Source organism: Anabrus simplex, chromosome 3 (genome assembly GCF_040414725.1).
Source record: "Anabrus simplex isolate iqAnaSimp1 chromosome 3, ASM4041472v1, whole genome shotgun sequence".
In the NCBI taxonomy this organism is placed as follows: Eukaryota; Metazoa; Arthropoda; class Insecta; order Orthoptera; family Tettigoniidae; genus Anabrus; species Anabrus simplex.
In genome coordinates, this window is record NC_090267.1 from 350,910,872 (window position 1) to 350,928,331 (window position 17,460).

A 17,460-nucleotide genomic window follows, 5' to 3' on the forward strand; every position below is an offset into this window, starting at 1 on the left:
TACGCGATAGGCGTCCGTTGCTATGGCGGCGCCCAGTAGCAAGGCCATAGAGTGAGTCGCGAACACGACGTAGTAAACGAACTGAACGCCACCTGTCGCTCGCTGATTACTGGAACAGTCCACAACACTCACAGTGGGTGCATGTTGTGCGATGGAACGATCCTAACACTGAGGCAGTCTTAGATTATTATTATTATTATTATTATTATTATTATTATTATTATTATTATTATTATTATTATTTTAGGAAGCCAGTTGAAACCGTCATTGACTTTCTTTCTTTCTTTCTTTCTTTCTTTCTTTCTTTCTTTCTTTCTTAATCCGTTTACCCTCCACGGTTGGTTTTTCTCTCCAACTAGCGAGAGATCCCACCTCAAGGGCAGTGTCCTAGAGCGTGATACTTTGGGTCGGGAGGATACAACCGGAGAGGAGGACCAATACCTCGCCCAGGTGGCCTCACCTGCTTTGCTGATCAGGGAATGGAACCCCCTCTTTGGAGCCGAGGACCTAGCTGTTAGGCCCCTTTAAACAACAAGCATCATGAACACCCCTCTACGCAGTTGACCTCCCGAGGCTGAGTAGACCCCGTTCCAGCCCTCGCACCATTTCTCAAATTTCGTGGCAGAGCAGGGAATCAAGCCCGGACTTCCGGGGGTGGCAGCCTATCACTAACACTAACCACTACACCACAGAGGCGGACAGAAATTGTCATTAACGGGTTAGATTTTATACAATTGTAGTGGCATACCATGTAGTGGAGACGAGTGGCAGCCGAAGAGTGGAGCGCATCTCGTTTCAGTGATATGTTATTGTTGATCAGTTTTATGGGCTTAGAGCATTGCAAGCCACGTCATTCAGTTCTCTTCCCGCTCGGTGATATTAAGGCAACTGTAGGTCACAAGTGTCTTATTTCCACTTCCCTTCATGCTTCTTTTCTTGTATTGTATTTCTACGCGTTTTCCTTTTCATTTCGATGGTTATCTTAATTACCTTCTGATTAATATGAGTTCATGATCACACGGTTTTTGTACTTTGTAAAAACAATCACGACAACAAGAATGATTATAATCTCCGTTTAACTCGATAACATGACGATAGAACAATATTTCCATGTCCGCAATATTCGGCGTACGTGGCCTTGCACTAAAAGTCTGAACTCCTAAATATCTCTCTTATCATAGCCCGTACGTAAAAAACAAAATAGACTAGATTTATTCTTAGAATTAATAATCCGGGTGGTTGTTCAATTCTTAAAATTTTGACCAATGTTGAAGCATCGCTATAGGTTATCTATAGATTTTTTAGTTTCAATACTTGTGTTTACTACGGGTTTTAGATGGAATAAATACGAGGGCAGATCGGAAAATAAGTTGCACTTCCCAGTTATGGCCATTTATTACACCACCTATACAACAGCAACACGACTATAACGACATACACTGTAACGTCACTTTTCCACATAGTTTCCAAGAGACTCCAAACATTTCTGCGCACGCACAACCAACTTGTCGATGCCGGATGTATAGAAATTTCCTCCAGCGTTCTGCAACCACTCGGAGACAGCGGCCTTCACCTCCTCATCGGTCTGGAAACGTCAACCACCGAGCTCCGTTTTGAGCTTACTTACCAGATGAAAGTCACATGGCGCTAGGTCGGGACTGTAGGGTGGATGTTGCCAGACCTCCCACTTGAAACGCTGCAGCAGTTCTCTCGTTTGGTGGACCTTGTGAGGTGTTGCGTTATCGTGCAACAAAATCACACCGGCGCTCAATTTCCCCCGGCGCTTCTCTTTAGTCGCTTTACGCAACCGGTGCAACGTTTGACAATACGACGCCGCGTTCATCGTCCTTCCTTTCGGCATGAATTCCACGTGCAGCAAACCCTCCGTGTCAAAGAATACTGTCGCCATAACCTTACCGGCTGAAGGTTGAACCTTGGCCTTCTTTCGTTGTGGTGATGAGGGGTACATCCATTCCATTGATATTCGCTTCATTTCTGGGGTGAAGTGGTGGACCCACGTTTCGTCGCCTGTGACGATTCGCCGCAGAAACCCGTTGCCGTCTGCGGTATAGCGTTGAAAAAATGCCAGGGAGGATTGGAAACGTTGTCCCTTGTGCTCATCGGTGAGAAGATGTGGGACCCATCTTTGACACAGCTTACGATATCCAAGGTCCTCGTGAACAATGGCGAACACACTGCCATACGTCATGTTCAGCTGCGTCGTGATTTCTCTCAGTTTGATGCGCCGGTTCTGTCTATCGCATTCACATTGTTGACCTTTGCACGGGTCCTGGACGTTGCGGGCCTGCCTTCGCGATGGTTGTCCGCGATATCCGTGCGTACGGCTTCGAATTGCTGACACCACTTTACGATACCTTGCCGGGAAATGGCCCGCTCCCCATACACAGCACTAATTTCACGATCAATGTCCGTGCAATTCTTCCTTTTGGCCCATAGGAATCGGATTGTCGCACGCACTTCATATTTGGAGTGAACGTCCAGTTGACGCGCCATTGCATTTGGCCGCTATTCCCGCAATACTAGATGAGACACCACAGCGACCTGCCTAACACACGTGTGGGCAGTGTCTGTCCCTTTCTCCGCTGTGCCCACGTTTGCGACACACAGCGCGCTGCTGCGGCGCGTTAGTGCAACTAACCTTTTGATCCACCTACGTATTTCCGGAGGTATCTGGAAGTTTGTGAAAAATTTAATAACAATAAAATAAAAAAAAGAAATGGCTTATGGCTTTTACTACCGGGAGTGTCCGAGGACATGTTCAGCTCGCCAAGTGCAGGTGTTTTGAGTTGACTCCCGTAGGCGACCTGCGCGTCGTGATGAGGATGAAGTGACTATGAACATGGCATGTACACCCAGCCCAAGTGCCAGCGAAATCAACCAAGTATGGTTACAATTCCATACACTGCCGGGAATCGAACTCGGGACCCCTGTGACCAAAGGCCAGCACGCTAACTATTTAGCCATGGAGCCGGACATTTAATATATATATATTTTCTTTTACAATCTGCTTTACGTCGCACCGATGCTGATAGGTCTTATGGCGACGACAGGATAGGAAAGAGCTAGGAGTGGGGAGGAAGCGACCGTGACCTTAATTACGGTACAGCCCCAGCATTTGCCTCCACCCACAGAAAACAATCTTTAGGGCTGCCGGGGCTGCCGACAGTGGGTTCAGACCTACTATCTCCCGGTTTCAAGCTCACAGCTGCGCGCCCCTAACCGTACGGCCAACTCGGCCGGTAAATTTAATAATAATGAATATCTGTATTATTATTATTACTATTATTATATTATTATTGGTAAGGTAATCTATATATATATAAAATAGCTTGTCCTGACTGACTGACTGATTCATTATCGCCGAGCCAAAACTACTAGACATAATGAAATGAAATTTTGGGGATACATTCATATTAAGATGTAGGTGCTCGCTAAGAGAGGATTTTTGGATATTCCGTTGATAAGGGGGTGAAAAGGGGGGGTGAAGTTTTAAAATAAGTGCACCTATATCTCAAAACTTTAAAAGTTTACAAATGTAAAAATTGGTATTTAGAATCTTCTTTGAAAATAAGGAAACACGTATTTTTTTGTTTTCAGAAAATCCCAATAGGAGCGGTGAAAAGGGGTAAAAAAGGGGTTGAATGCCTTTAATCAGGATACCGGTACTTATATCTCAGAAACTGAAGAAATTACAGACCTGAAAATTGGTACTTTTGATCTCTCTTAAAAATAAAGGAACACGTATTTTTTTGTTTTTGCAAAAGCCAATTAATGGGAGGGTGAAAAGGGGGTGAATTTTTAAAATGAGTGAATCTATATCTCCAAACTTTTAAAGTTTGCAAATGTAAAAACTGGTATTTAGAGTCTTCATTAAAAATAAAGAAACACGTATTTTTTTGTTTTCGGAAAATCGCAATAGGAGGAGTGAAAAGGGGTGGAAAAAGGGTTGAATGCCTTTAATGAGGCTACTTATATATCAGAAACTGAAGATATTACAGACCTGAAAATCGGCGTTTGGGATCTCCTTTAAAAATAAAGAAACACGTATTTTTTTTGTTTCTGGAAAATCCAATTAAGGGAGGGGGGAAAAGGGGGTAATATTTTAAAATGAGTGTATCTATATCTCAAAACTTTTAAAGGTTATAGATGTGAAAATTGGTATTTAGAATCTCCTTTAAAAATAAAGAAACACGTATATTTTGTTTTCGGAAAATCCTAATAGGAAGTGTGGAAAAGGTTGAAGAAGGGGTCGAATGCCTTTCATGAGTCTACTTATATTTCAGAACCTGAAGATATTACAGACCTGAAAATTGGTGTTTGGGATCTCCTTTAAAAAAGAAACACGTATTTTTTTGTTTTTGGAAAATCCAATTAATTGGGGGGGGGGTGAAAATGGGGTGATTTTTAAAAATTTGTGTATCTATATCTCAAAACATTTAAAGTTTATAGATGTAAAAATTGGTATTTAGAATCTCCTTTAAAAATAAAGAAACACGTATTCTTTTGTTTTCGGAAAATCCCAATAAGAAGGGTGTAAAAGGGTGAATAATGGGTTGAATGCCTTTAACGAGGCTACTTATATTTCAGAACCTGAAGATATTACAGACCTTAAAATTGGTATTTGTAATCTACTTTAAAAGTAAAGAAACACGTATTTTTTCGTTTTTGGAAAATCCAAGTATTGGGGGGTGAAAAGGGGGGGTGAATTTTTTAAAATGAGTGTGTCTACATCTTAAAACTTTAAAATTTACAGATGTAAAAATTGGTAGTTGGAATCTCCTCTAAAAATAAAGGAACACGTATTTTTTTTGTTTCCTGTAAATCCCAATAGGAGGGGTGTAAAAGGGTGAAAAATGGGTTGAATGCCTTTAATGAGGATACATATATGTCAGAAACGAAAGATACTACAGAACTGAAAATTTGTATATGGGATCTCCTTTAAAAATAAAGAAACACGTATTTTTTTAGTTTTTGGAAAATCCAATTAATGGCGGTTAAACAGGAGTGACAAATTGGGGTGAATTTTTTGAAAGACTATATCTACAGAATATCTTGGAAACGTAAAATGTTACAGACGTAAAAAGTGGGTGTTTGGAATCTCCTGTAAATGTAAAGAAACATAGGTGATTTGTTTTTGGAAACTCCACTTAAGGGGAACTCAAAAGGGGTGAAATTTTAAAATGAGAATTTTTACAGTATATCTAAAAAAACTTAACATGTTACAGAAGTGAAAAATGGTATTTTTTATCTCTATTAAACATAAAGAAACGTGTATTTTTAGTTTTCGGAAATATCACTTTGGCGGAGGGGGGGGGGCGGTAAAAGTGACTGAAAATGGTGTTGAATTCTTTTAATTAGGCTACTGATATATCAAAAATGAAGATGTTACAGACGTGAAATTTGATATTTTCAATCTGTTTTAAAGGTAATGAAACACGTATTCTCTTAAAATCCAATGAAGCGGGGGGGGGGGATGAAAGAATTGAAAAATTAATTGGCTTAATTGTATGAGAATACATACATCTAATAAAAACTAAAGTTGTTACAGACGTGAAAATTCGTATTTGGATCTCCTTTAAAAACAAAGAAAAACGCGTTTTGGGCGGGAAACCATCTTGGAGGGCGGGAGTGTAAAGGAGTCGAATTCCTTTCATGAGGACACATAAATAAAAAACTGAGGAATTTAGAGTCGTGATAATTGGTATTTAGAAGATCCTTTACTATTAAAGAAACAAGTATTTTTGCTGGAAAGTTCACTTAGGTGGGGGGGGGGGGAGAGTATTGTGAAATGAAATGAAAAAAGTAAATTACTTTTATGGGGATACTTATACCTCAAAACTAAAGGTAATAGACGTGAACATTGGTGTTTGGAATCTTACTTAAACATAAAGAAACAAGCCTTCTTTTAATTTTTTTAACTTAACGGCGGTGGGGTGTAGAAGGAGGTGAGACCAATTGATTTTACTGTTATTAATGTACTTATAAGGATCCTCCGTTGCTCAGGCGGCAGCGCGCCGGCCTCTCACAGCTGGGTTCCGTGGTTCAAATCCCGGTCACTCCATGTGACATTCGTGCTGGACAAAACGGAGGCGGGACAGGTTTTTCTCCGGATACTCCGGTTTTCCCTGTCATCAACCATTCCAGCTACACATAATAGTAATAATAATAATAATAATAATAATAATAATAATAATAATAATAATAATAATAATAATAATAATAATAATAATAATAATAATAATAATAATAATAATGTTCCGGACCGTCGTCAAATGTGCTGACCGCGCTGGAAACGGCTCCTGGACGGCTAATGACTAAGAATGCAGTCCGGCCGCGTGTTCAGTGCCGCCAAGGCACCCAATATGACACCACGCCGTGTCTTCTGAAGGATTTTATCCATATTAAAAATGATTATAGGAAAAGATGGCAAAGATTTACGGACCCAACTGACCGGGAGGAATACCTGAGCCTAGCCCGGGAAGTACGAAATCGATTGCTGGAAAGGAAGATTGAAAAATGGGAGAAGACACGCCGTTATCTAATAGAAAACGAGTCAGATCGGGAATTTTGGTGGATTCTCGCCGAAAACGAGTCAGATCACAAATTTCGGCGGATTATATATCTAAAACAATAAGCATTCAATTATAAATTTCAGTATAATACCGTAGCGAAGCACGGGTATCTTGCTAGTAGTGAATAAAATATAAGAAGTAGTGAAGTTATATTTGACGAAACTTCTCTAACGTACATTTTTTCGGTACAGCTACTACCAACGCAGGAATTTGAGCTTTTCTGTTTTGGACCACCTTATATCGCTATGCCACTATGTAGTTATAAGGGGCTGTCAGGCCGAGGTGGTAAATACGTCCTCAGTTCACCCGGAAAGACGTGGATTCGATTGCCCGTCGGGAAGTCGAAACATTAAAGAAACGAGATTCCCACTTCCGGAGGTACACATGGCCCTGAGGTTTACTCAGCCTACACCAAAAATGAGTACTAGGTTAATTCCTGGGGGCACAGGCGGCCGGCCGTAGAGCTAAACTCTCTACCCCATAAAGTGCCATGGTTACGGATAGTGGAAGCCTTTACCTTCCACCCCTCCAAGGGCCTTCATGGCCTGTATGGAGATGACTTTGCTTTGCTATTGTTGTGTACTAATAGACTAATATATAGCCTAATATATAGCCTAGTGCAATCTTCAGATATTCTTCAACTTAAACACAGAGTTCTCAGAAATACCGGAACTGTAAAATAATTTTCCCTTGTGCCAGTGGCGTTCACACAAACAAACAAACAAACAAACAAAAAACAAACAAACATTGAACTTAACATACTTCCGACTTTTGTTTACGTAGTCCGAGATAACAGTAAAAGATGATGTAGATGAGTCTTAAGGGAAGTAGATGATTATTAATTTAGTAGAATAACTGACGGTGGCAGAAGTAGGGTGGACATAAAATGCAGACAAGTGCAAGCAAGGATGGCGTTCCGTTGTTCACTTCAAACAATCTTCAGGTCTGCCGACAGTGGGGTTCGAACCCACTATCTCCTGGTTTCATGCTCACAGCTGCGCGCCCTTAACCACACCGCGACTACTAAGTACATGAGATCACTTATAGCGATGCCCCATAGCCACACTGAAGCAACAATGATTACAAATGCATCTTATTAAGAAATAGTTATTGTGTACCCATCCTTGACGGGTTGGCAGATGAGTGGCAGCAGAAGACACAGAACACACCCCATCTAACTATATTGCGTTCGAACCCCACTGTCGGCAGCCCTGAGGAAGGTTTTCCGCTGTTTCCTATGTTCACACCAGGTAATGCTGGGGCTGAACATTACTTAATTTCAGGGCCGCTTCCTTCCCACTCCTAGCCCTTTCCTATCCTATCGTCGCCATAACACCTGTCTGTATCGGTGCGACGTTTCCCATCGATGGACTTGGTAACAAAAATCTAAATTCGTTATTATTATTATTATTATTATTATTATTATTATTATTATTATTATTATTATTATTATTATATCCTATATGTTAGGAAAGCATAAACTTAAATTCTAGAAACTTTATTTTCCACAACTATTAATCCAGTATGCACAGATTTTCGATAGAGCTAAATTCTAGAAATTATATTTTGTACAACTATTAATCCAGTATGCAGAGTTTCTCGATACAGCTAATATTAACGGAAACAATTGACATTTCCTACATTTTCCATATTTATCTCTATGCCGTATTATAATCGAATAATATACATTATATTGCATTTTCCGGCTGTTCATGAAATTATTTCCGGAGTTAAGAGAAATTTTGTTCTGGAGATTTCCCGTAATGTCATCACAAACATAAATTGAACTCGTCTAATTTTCGACTTCTGTATACCCAATACGAGGTAAGAACGAAGTACGAGTAAAAAATTGTATATGTACAGTACATAATTATACAGTGTATTTATACAGTGCCATTCTGAGTGGCTCAGATGGTTTAAGCGCTGACCTTTCGACCCCAACTTGGCAGGTTCGATCCTGGCTCAGACCGGTGGCATTTGAAGGTGCTCAAATACGTCAGCCTCGTGTCGGTAGATTTACCGGTAGAACACCTGTGCGACTAAATTCCGGCACCTCGGCGTCTTCGGAAACAGTAAAAGTAGTTAGTAGGACGTAAAGCCTGTAACATTATTATTGCTATTAAAAATTATGTAAGCTCGATCTTGTGAGACTACCATTTCTCTGATTAACTCGTGCATTATTCGCGAAAAGAGACATTTTTCCCCGTCTGGTGTCCACATCGTATTGTACTGCCTGGCTCCTAGAACACGACAGCCTGTGGTGTGTGTCGGACTCGTCCACCGGCACGTGCCTTCCTCAAAGAGGGGAGTCCGCTCGACATGAAGACATTACACACTTCTTCTCCTGTACCATCGGCAACATGCGCAACAGGTGGATATCGAATGTAACCTAAGGTATGCAGTTCGGTATTTTTTTAAATTTATTTAGTGTATGGCTTTTAGTGCCAAGAGTGTCAGAAGACATATTCGACTCACCTGATGCAGTCTTTCTGTTTGATGCCCATGGGCGATTAGCACGCTAGGGTGCGAGATTGAAAGCATGATGATGATAATAATGCAGGGAGAGGATGGAACTCATTGTCGGTGCATGGCCTTCTCCTGTCGAATAACACCAAGGGGCCTGCTCAAGGCTTTAACGTCTCCATCCGAAGGACCTCATTCCATGTGAACAGTGCGAAGAGGTTTGGAATTGAATACAGAATTTTGGCACGCAATCTGGTGGTAAGAAATTGTATAACCAGGCTGAATAGCTCGGACGGTAGAACGCTGGCCTTATGCGTCCCTACTTGGCAGGTTCCATTCTGGCTCAGGCCGACGTTAGAGAACGTCGGAGTATTTACTTTCACCTTTACCCTCTGCGTGCGGTCTGTCAAAATCAACAGAACCGCTCTTTTATAAATGTTCGTTTCCACCAATTTTCGGATCAGAATGTCGTGTGGTACTACATCTAATGCTTTAGCAAAATCAATTACAATAGCATCAACTTGCACACTCTTGTCTAATGGCTCGCTAATATCTGGAAAGAGCGACGATATCTGGCTGTCGCAGGAGAAATCTTTTCTAAAACCGTGTTGCCGGCCATTAATCCACGAACTTTTCTCCCATTGTTCCCTTAGATATTCTGAAATGAGATGTTCCATTTGTTTCCATACAATGGACGTAAGGTTAATCAGCCTATTGTTGTCCATTAGCAGCCTGCTGCCTCCTTTAATATTCGGAACTACAGTAAATATAATTTCCAAATAGCGTACAATAGCTCTCCTCCCAGTTTCACAACCTTCCCAGCAATATTATCAGGGCCTGTAGACTTATTTTTCCTTAAGTAATTCTTTTCTGACTTTCTACGGCTAATTTGGAAGAGGGAACAGAGTTATCGTTAATGTCTATCGCCAGGCTATTCTGCTCATTAAGTACATTGATTTAATTCATAATATTCTTAACATGGCTAATTTTTAATGATTTTGTCGGTCGACTTAGTACGACATGGAGTGTTGAATGGACTGTTTTCTTCCCCTTCAAAAATCCGACTACCTCTGCTAAGTTTGAAGCTGATAGTTTGGGATTTGGAGGCCGGGACTCTACCATAAACCCACAGGGAGAGCTACAAAGGGCATGAAAATGAAATACAACTCTTCAGAGCGAATGTCTGGCATACTGATCTGCTTTAAATCCCGTAGGCTCTGGTTGTCTGTCTTATGTCGTCAACCTGGAGTCTGGCTCGATCATCAAACAGCGCCACCAAATCCGCAAAAAGCAATAGTGACGCTATAATTAAGCATATATTGCATGTGAAGATAGAGGTAATTTTCCATAATTCTTCATTGGGCCAGAAGGTGCTATTTCAATACGACTAGCCTTATGAGAAGTACATTTCGTAACACACCGAATGGCATTACTCAGCACCACCCGTTCTTCAGCAGATTCCGAACTGTCACGGCCATAAATGAGAAACTGCAATGTAATCTACATTTTGCTTTAACCTATGTCTAGAAACAGATCTAAAAGTACCACATCCATCAAAAATTTCAACAGGTGGTATAAAAACATGAATGTTCATTAAAGAAAGCAGAACACCTTGAAAAACTAGAGATAGGAAGTTCATATTCACAGGACATGTTCAGTTGTATGTTCTGCAGAAACGATTAGCATTTCAGTCACCTAGGTTCAGTATGTGTCCCGTTGCCTGGTAGGCACTGGGTCTCCCATGGGTACCGATAACTTTTTCCATGCGGGATGGCATCGACGCGTATAAGGCGCGAATGGCGTCCTGGGGTATAGCCATCCATGCTGCATTCACCTGGTTCCATAGGTTCATCTTTGGTGGTTGGCATTGGGTCTCAGCGCCGTACCCGTCGTTTCACCATATCCCACACATTTTCGATTGGCGACAAGTCTGGCGATCGAGAGAGCCAGGGTAACAGTCTGACATCCTGCGACAACAAGAAAGCACGTGTTCGTACAGCAACATGTGGTCGAGCATTGTCCTCTTGAAATATGGCGTCTGGGCTGTCGTGCAGAAAGGGTATAGCTACGGTTCGCAGGATGTCATTCACGTTGGTCAAACTGGTCACAATGCCCTGGACACGCACCAACTGTGATTTGTTGCTGTACCCAATAGCACCCCACACCATAATGCCTTGAGTTGGCGCTGTATGTATTATGCGAATGCAGTCAATGTGACGCCTCTCCCCCTGTCTACGGCGAACCAAAATTCGGCCATCATATCCAAATAAACAGAACCCGGACTCGTCCGAAAACACTATTTGCTGCCATTCCTGTCCCCAGTGACGTCGTTCCATACACCATTGCAGTCTGGCATGTTTATGCATATTAGTCGAAGGTAGGCGGAGAAGTTGACGACGCGCCGGTATCCCAGACCGTAATAAATGTCGGCAGACTGTCACGCCTGATAGTGTATGATGCGTTACACTGTTCCACTATTGCGCCAGAGCCGAGGAGGACGCAGATCTGTCATGCAATGCCATTCGGATGAGGTCTCGAACTTCTCTGGGGGGGGGGAGGTTCTGGGTGGTGCGAACAGACCTATCTCGTCGTGTTCTATGGCCTTCTGTACACAACCGTCGCAGTGCTGACACACTTCGTCGCACACGAGCAGCAATTTCCCAGATGGATGCATCACGTTCTCTCATGCCAAAAATGCGCCCTCCTTCAAACTCCCTCATTTGACGGTACGGTTCTCGCATACGTCTGCGAGGCATCCTGCACATCCGCTCATGTCACACTGATCCATTACCTTCGGTTTATAGCGACAACGAGAGCCGTAGGCACATTTTACCAGCCGGTGGTGGGGCGCCGAGATATCGCTGTGGACCTTGAACCTGAGGGCTGACATGATTCAAATGCTAACCATTTCTTCAAAACATACTGACGGAAATGTCCTATATATATGAACTCCTTACCTCTAGTCTTTCAAGGTGTTTTGGTTTTTATGAACATGCGTGTGTTTAAAGAAACTTCAAGAACTTAGCGTTACCAAGAAATGTGTTATAAAACTTAGAGTTCTCTTCTTCTCCACCGCTTTTTCCTCACGCTGGTGATGTTGCACATACAGTGTGTGGTCCTGTTTTATGGCCGTATGCCCTTCCTGACCACAACAATATGTGGGGGGATGCATTCACTATTACGTGTATTTGTGGCGTTTAATAAAATATGTTGTGTATATTGAGATGAATACAAATACACAGTCACTGAAATATATTAGACTGGATTCACTTTCTACATTAATATGCCGTATAAATATCAAGGGCAGATTCTAAGGGTTAGTTTCCTATTTTTTAAATAATTAAAATATAAAAACAAAAACAGTCAACTGATGGGTGTCATACACACCTTTGTAGCAAGAACAAAAGAATGCAGGTTACGTGGGAAAGAAATCATTATTTTTAATGACAAACAACACAGCAAATATTTACTAGGCCTAAAATTACACTCGTGTCCAGCACATCTCCATGTTGTGCAGCCAGTTGTAGAGAGCAGTGTTATTACGTATTCAAAATACGATTGAACTTGGGTGGAGCAACGCTAGTGTTTGTTTATCGCAGCTGGTAAATCACAGCGGGGCGAGCAGAGAGCATGGATGTGGTCCAGTACACTCGCTACACGAGTCGCACATTACCGACAGGACGAGATACATTTTAGAGAAGAATTTTTGATTGCTACAAATAGAAAAATAAAACGGCGAATTCAGAATGCAATATGCGTTGATCATTCAGGGACTAGCGAGGTTAAAGCGAAAGGAACCACTGTGTCATAAAGGACTGAGCTGTCGGATTTATCGTACTGTTGTACCTGACGACACCGGGCGAGTTGGCCGTGCCCGTACTAGTTGGCTACTATATCTCCGTGGTTGCCTAATTTCTGCAGTACCGAGATCAGTAGCTGCAGTCGCTTAAGTGTGGCCAGTATCCAGTATTCGGGAGATAGTAGGTTCGAGTCCCACTGTCGGCAGCCCTGAAAATGGTTTTCCGTGGTTTCCCATTTTCACACCAGGCAAATGCTGGGGCTGTACCTTCATTAAGGACACGGCCGATTCCTTCCAACTCCTAGGCCAATCCTATCCCATCGTCGCCATAAGACCTATCTGTGTCGGTGCAAGGTAAAGTCCCTAGCAAAAAAAAAAAATGTACCTGACAACAGAGCTAGATGATGGAGCACCGGACATAAAGAAGCAGTAGTTCTTAGCATGGCCGAGTGCAATCATATTTTGAACACGTAATACACAGTGGTGGCAATTAGGAGGGAGGGGTGTTTGGGGGAGGAGGCTGTCGTTTCCCCACTTTCTGGAGAAAACATTACATTTTAATTCCATTTTACCCATCTCAAACTAGGAATTAGAACAATTATTTAAAATAAAGCAGTTTGTACAAGCCCTGTTGTCTTATGAGTTAATTTGTTCCTGTATTTTCTGTAATTATTAACAGACCCCGGTACTTTTCCTTGTCTCTAATTGATTTTGCCCTCCCACTTGTAATTCCCAGTCGCCACTACGTCCATAGCCGTGTTGAAACACCGGATATCGTGAGATCTCCGAAGTTAAGCAACATTGGGCGTAGTCAGGAGTTGGATGGGTTGCCACGCGCTGGTGGTGGGGGGTAAGGGAATGGAGGAGCGGAAAGGAACTGGCCACCCTACCGCACGTAAACTCCGGCTCAAGAACACCTCCGCGGAGGTTCGGACCCGCCTTCGGGCAGAATAACCCTTACCCTTCTACTGGTAACACAGTTTCTGAGATTGGAGCGCTTGGAAAATATCACACGTCATTAACTTGGGCGCCAGTGCTGCCGTCTGGTGGCGTAGGCTATAACTCGAACTAAATACTCTAATGAAAAGCCTACTGCGGGGTATCAATCCATCATTGTTCTGCATTTAGGACTGCAGGTGGCAGATTTTCTATCAATATTTACCTGATCTTTTCTTAAGTGATTAATAATATGAAACAAGCTAAAGGACCAGCCAAGATAACAAAATATTAACACTAAGCCCTACGCACAACGACAAAACTAGAAAATGTCTTAAAGTACGCTCGCAATGCGACCGGAACGTTATTCTTGCCGGTACGGATTATGTTCTCACTTAGACTGGAATGTATTTAAAACAGTGATTCAAATGTATAGTATGAAAGGTTTGACACTCTTATTGTTCCTTATCACAAGTTCAGAGATTCCCGCTTTCCGACTGGTGGGATTTGACATTGCTAAAAGACTACAATGAGAAAATACTTCTGCATTATACATCTAGATCAGTGTATTGAGAACTTTATCTTTAACACATATGTATTGAGAAGTATTAGTAATACCTAAAGAGTAAGTTGTGATGTACTATGCGGTAATAGTAGGTACATTATATATGAGATGGTTTCATTCTGGAAACGTACTAGGATATTCTACTTGTAACGTTCCAGACGTCACAGTGTAATTATGTTAATTTTATTATATGTAATTAATTCAGGAATTTAACGTCATGATATTTATCTTGGTATGTAATTTTATTATAATTCATGTTTAATCATTTGCTCACTATCATTTCATTACTTTGTAACTACGACTTGTAAACGAGGGCTGAATATCCTAATATTCACGTAGATTCTTGCGACATTCGTTTAAATTTAACTTGCAGTAGATTTCCTCTATCTTGCCACATCACCGAGGAAGAAGGAAGGACAAATTTAGACATCAAATTCTGGGAAAAGCGAGCACGTGTTCAAGCGTTATAACGACAGCTACCGTATTTCGACCAGAATAATTCAAACTGATCACCGCCTATATTTTCAAAGGAGCGTCATGTTGCCATGGATACTGAGTGAAAGGGCTAATAGAAGAACAGTTGATATCATGGTTAAGACCCATCAACTCTAATATCTGGAGTGGGGAGAGACGTGTCAACTGATTGGACCACGTGTAGCGACCTGTAATTAGAGCCAGAGAAGGTTATAAAAGGGCGTGTTGGAGCTCTTGGCTTCATTCTTCTTGATTCTGCATTCATTATTATTATTCTTCTGGATTCTTGATTCTTCGATCTTGTATATCACTGTAGGTCTGTGAACTTGTCTTATGGTTGTTGTACCATAGTGGACTAGTGTGATAGTTTATCACTTCTACATTAATTATTTCGTTACCACGACGTGGTACTTAGGAATTTCTGAATGAGGGGTGTATAGCCACTCTCATCAGGAAGTACGTACAGCTCGGCTACTAGACCGGTTTGTACCAGTCTAAGACAATAGGTAGTATTAAACTAGATAGAAATGAAACTTCAGGGCACATTTTCAGTAAAGTTGGAAGGATTATTAATTGTGTATCCTCTCCACATAACCCAAGGAGGTTTTTCTAACTATGACTTAGGGCTCATCTCCAATATATGGGATAGAGCATAATAGGGAGTGTTAGTGTCGAAGCCATCTTCCAGTTAGTGGTCGGTGCACTTAGCAAGGCAGGAATGGTACTTAGCTGCAGATGAAGATATCTCAAAGACGACCGGTGATGTTCCAGCTACAAGGATGGAAGCTTTCCAAGGACCAGCAGAACAAGACTACATGGTGAGCAAGCGAGTTAAAAATATTGCAAGTTTTCGCGAAGTAGAGTCATTCAACTTTTTGTTAAATTCATTTCCTATTTTAAATTCAGTTCTCGTTAAACCGTCGTCATTTATATTCAAGATAATAAATAGTATTTTCATAGTTCACTTTAATCAATCTGCCTTAATTAGCCTTTTGATTTCTAATTCTCCTGCTTAATGATTAGTGCACTGTCACCCCATCCCTGTGATAAGAGTCCGTCCAAGCTTGATTATAAATTTTTATCTTTAAGTCATCAACTTAAAGATTGGCGCCCTTAGCTTGCATGGTTGCATTTCTCGTTCAATGATTGTTCTCCGAAAGGGGAAGTCACATACTTTCCTACCTGCTTGCCAATGTGGTCAGGGCTTCTTATGTTTAAATTGTAGTTGTCTGCTGTGGATTATTTATCCCTGGTGGATTTCATCGAATGCACTAAAGATTACTAACTTGATAGGTTATATAATATTGTACTACCCTTGTACGTTCTATAGGGTTGTCAACTGTCCAGTATTACAACCAGAGATTCCAGCTTTTAGTGATATTTTCTGATCTCCGGTTGCACATTTAAACCGGATGGTAGAAGTTCTGTTAAGACGAGATTCTTTCCTATGTGATTTAGCGAAGAAATTCCTAGATATAGTGCTGCTTGTATTGCCAGTAGTGTGCCTACCAGCAATTCCTTCCCTGAGACGGCCATAGTCCAAGGCTATGTAGTAAGTGTGGACAAAATGAGCAACAGAATGGGCCTTTAACTAGTCAGAGCTGAATTTTGATAGTCATTAATTTCAAGATGGCATGCAGTGATCTTACCAAAAGATACTAAAAAAAGGCTCCAAGATTCTGAGAGCAGCACAAGGTTTCCTAGAGAATAATTTCAAAGTGTAATCAACTTCTGCAATTTTTCAATAATTTTATGTACAATTTGAATTATTTGTTATGCAATAAAATCACATCACATAGACAGGTTTAGGCTGTATATTTCCTTCGTGTATTCATGCCAATATAACAATTATTTCAAATAAAAATTTAGGTATCTTTAAATTTTGTAGCTGGCAACCCTATCGTTCAGTTACGTATTTATTAATTGAAGCGATGTGTTTATTAAAATATGTTCACGCTGTATATATCTCTCAAAGAAGCTGATTAAATTTAGCCAATGTAGCTCAGCTGTTTTACACTTGCACCATATTTGTCATGTTCATTCTTGCGAGTATCAGAGACTTCAACAATTTATTGTGAGTGATACTATGAATTCAAGTATCATAGGAAGCCGGTGGAAGATATGGGTTCATCGTCGAGTTTCATGGGAATAATATTGGATAAATTCATTTTCAACATGGAAATTTGTCTGGAGACCAAACTGTGATGAAAACCGGAACCTTGAAACTGAAGTATTCCTGTACACAAGATAAGAATCAAGAAGGGATGCCGATCTCTCAGGAGGTAATCCAATTAAAGACGTCACAAATTGCAAAGATTTTAAACCTACCGCAGGCACAGTTTCTTTTCTCACTTCTTCCCTCCTTCTCCCTTTAGATTTTAACGCTGCGGCTTTCATTCCAGTGTAGCTAATTTTCGGATCAATATGGTAATACATACCGCAAAAGAGGTCTTCTTAGCATTCTTCCATTTGTACAGGGTCTGCTTTGTGGATCTTGTTACGCCACTTAACACTGTCAACTGCATCGTCTGGTCGTAGACTGACGACTTTCGGATCCTGATTTGCAGTATCCTGCCATTTTTGTTTGGGTCATCCGCATGGGGGTTTTCTCTGATTTGTATATAGTCAGC

The 17,460-nt window shown here is 41.2% G+C and overlaps 1 protein-coding gene across 1 annotated transcript in view; it reads left to right on the forward strand.

The window, feature by feature from the left end:
• LOC136866364 (rho guanine nucleotide exchange factor 17) overlaps nucleotides 1-17,460 on the forward strand; it is a 603,351-nt gene that overhangs the window by 168,624 nt on the left and 417,267 nt on the right. The window lies entirely within an intron of this gene.